Source organism: Littorina saxatilis, linkage group LG7 (genome assembly GCF_037325665.1).
Source record: "Littorina saxatilis isolate snail1 linkage group LG7, US_GU_Lsax_2.0, whole genome shotgun sequence".
NCBI lineage: Eukaryota > Metazoa > Mollusca > Gastropoda > Littorinimorpha > Littorinidae > Littorina > Littorina saxatilis.
Genome location: NC_090251.1, coordinates 55,633,633 through 55,637,126, shown reverse-complemented (window position 1 = coordinate 55,637,126; position 3,494 = coordinate 55,633,633). Strand labels below are relative to the sequence as shown.

The 3,494-nt window shown below is 39.6% G+C and overlaps 1 protein-coding gene across 1 annotated transcript in view; it reads right to left on the bottom strand.

The window, feature by feature from the left end:
• Positions 1-1,811: 1,811 nt before the first annotated feature.
• Positions 1,812-3,494, bottom strand: part of LOC138971847 (uncharacterized) — a gene marked incomplete at its 5' end in the record, with an annotated part of 39,096 nt that continues 37,413 nt past the window's right edge. Inside the window, 1 exon segment of the mRNA XM_070344678.1 lies at positions 1,812-3,494. This exon segment is cut by the window's right edge and continues 5,634 nt beyond it.

Genomic DNA, 3,494 nt, shown 5'->3' with positions numbered 1-3,494 from the left:
AAACATAGAAACTAGGCACAGGCCCAGCAAGTGACGTCATTGCTGAGTACATGACGGAATGACTTAGAATTTGCCTATACATACGCCGCTTTTTTGTTTTTGCCGTAAGCAGCTGTGTTACTACACACTATAACACACCCTGGAATGTAGTGCGATTGCTTTAACACAAAGCATGATCTGGTTTCTTGTCAATACTCCAAACTGCGTATCTGACACAAGACGGCAAAGGTCATGGGCAGAATATACCTGCGCAGTTTCAGCGGCACAGACGACGCACTGCCTATTATTTATGCCGCGATAGGGATTATGACGAGTACTTGGCCTCTTTCATGCAACGTGTAGCGGGCTGGGATAATCTGCAGTGCGTCGTCGGTCCTGCTGAAGTTACATATGTGAGCGGAGCCCCTAACCAGCATCAAAAATGACAGCATAAGAAAAGGCAAAACGTACATGATCATGTCATGTACTGGTATTAGCACACATTCATAATTTTGGTATGCCTTTTTTTCAAATGCTAATTTAGCAACTCATGCGAAATGATCGAAAGAAACCAGAAAAACACAGTAGTATTACACAACTCATTTGAGTGTTTAAAAAAATGGCCAATGCGATCGCACGGTTTATACAGAATGAAAAGAAAGTAAGAAATAACAGTCTGTCTTTCAAACTTATCAACACTGATGCTACAATCATTGATGAAGTATTATCAATATTTCACAGTTATCTTTGTAACGTTTGTGGATTTCGTACTGAATATGCTCTACGTATTCTCAAACAAGTAAGCAGACAACCAAACGAACAAACGCACATCAACAAACAAAGAAAACTCACAAGAGAAAGTAGACGAGACAAACAATCGGAAAAAAAACCAGAGCAAGAAAAGAACTGAAGAACATGTTGATCATGTTGATCATGTTGAACATGTTGAACATGTTGAACATGTTGATCATGTTGATCATGTTGATCATGTTGATCATGTTGAACATGTTGATCATGTTGAACATGTTGATCATGTTGATCATGTTGATCATGTTGAACATGTTGATCATGTTGATCATGTTGAACATGTTGATCATGTTGAACATGTTGATCATGTTGATCATGTTGAACATGTTGATCATGTTGATCATGTTGAACATGTTGATCATGTTGAACATGTTGATCATGTTGATCATGTTGATCATGTTGAACATGTTGATCATGTTGATCATGTTGAACATGTTGATCATGTTGATCATGTTGAACATGTTGATCATGTTGATCATGTTGAACATGTTGATCATGTTGAACATGTTGATCATGTTGATCATGTTGAACATGTTGATCATGTTGATCATGTTGAACATGTTGATCATGTTGATCATGTTGATCATGTTGAACATGTTGATCATGTTGATCATGTTGAACATGTTGATCATGTTGATCATGTTGATCATGTTGATCATGTTGATCATGTTGAACATGTTGATCATGTTGAACATGTTGATCATGTTGATCATGTTGATCATGTTGAACATGTTGATCATGTTGAACATGTTGAACATGTTGATCATGTTGATCATGTTGAACATGTTGATCATGTTGAACATGTTGATCATGTTGATCATGTTGAACATGTTGATCATGTTGAACATGTTGATCATGTTGATCATGTTGAACATGTTGATCATGTTGATCATGTTGATCATGTTGATCATGTTGATCATGTTGAACATGTTGATCAATTCCTTGTGAGTTAATCTTCTGAAGTATTGTTAAATCGTACAACAAAAGATGACATAAACATTAAAAATAACAAAATATGCGAAGCATAATCATATAATATAATATTATTTTCAACATAATGGTTGTACAAGCGAATACCAGAAAACAATGTTTCATAACAGCAAATTGTCGTGCGTATTGTATTTGACGATTTACAGCAAAAATACACGATTCAAATTGAAAGAAGTTAGTTTATTTTGTTCGACAAAAACTAACAAAAAACAAAAACAAGTTTTTCTCAGGTTTTATGTCGCATCTTCAAAATCCATTACAACAAAAAGCAAACTAACGCACAACAACTGATTTTCATTCGACCAGTACACTCATATCGTGCCTAGGTTTCTGAAGAGAGTTTAGTGTGGTATAAAAATCATCTAAAATGTGAGACATTTCACAGGTATTTCTCTCTACCATCATGGGGTCAACCTTCCAAAATATTATTTTCCTCGACTACAACTGAAACGTGCGTGGATAGGCACAGCCCTTCCAATGTAAATGGCTCGGCCCGCAGACGGGCGCAGTGGCGTGGTGTTAAGACGTCGGCCTCCTAATCGGGAGGTCGTGAGGTCGTGAGTTCGAATCCCGGTCGCTGCCGCCTGGTGGGTTAAGAGTGGAGATTTGTCTGATCTCCCAGGTCAACTTATGTGCAGACCTGCTAGTGACTTAACCCCCTTCGTGTGTACACGCAAGCACAAGACCAAGTGCGCACGGAAAAAGATCCTGTAATCCATGTCAGAGTTCGGTGGGTTATGGAAACACGAAAATACCTAGCATGCCTACTCAACGAAAGCGGAGTGAAGCTGACTATGCTCTCAGAGTATAGTGTGGGGAACCCAAATGGGCAAACGAGCTCACACGTAACCAGACAATTCTGGAACGCTGAAGAAGAAGAAGAAGAAGAAGACTCGGCCCGCCAAGTTTGATTGGGCCAGGCTTTGTCATGGAATACAAGCATACTTCTACTTAGACTCATACCAACAATCCACAGCCAGGGTGCTGTCTTTCAGGGTCAGCATGTTTATATCAATTCATTTCTTAACTTACACTTGGCTAAACCAGCAACATTAATTCATTTCTTAACTTACACTTGGCTAAACCAGCAACATTAATTCATTTTAAAAACCTTATCTGCACAGGAATTACTCAGGAATTTGATTGTTGGTATGTGTCTTAGCAACTGAGGAATGATCTTACTGCATGGAAGAGGGCCCCAAAGGGGGGGGGTATCATCACGATCACGGGAAGGGAAATTTTAGCTTTCACGATCACAGTTACCTTGATTTTTGTTTTCACGATCACAAACACCTTGACGAATAGAGGATCTTAGAGTGATACAGCTGTGAAAAATGTACGTTGAAAATAAAATGCTTTGCAATAATGCCCATCACGATCACTAAAACAAATGACGATCACGATCACGAGACTTGATTTTTTTGTCATCACGGATCACGGGCAAAGTCCCATCACGATCACAGAAATGGAAATTTCGGCAATCACGGTCACAGAAAGGTCAAAACTGAAACGCCAATCACGATCACGATTTTAAACCCTTTGGGGCCCTCATGGAAGGAAGCCTGGCCAGATGTGAGATGGTATGTCAAACCTTTCCCACGGCAAGGAAGCCTGGCCAGATGTCAGATGGTATGTCAAACCTTTCCCACGGGAAGGAAGCCTGGCCAGATGTCAGATGGTATGTCAAACCTTTCCCACGGGAAGGAAGCCTGGCCAGA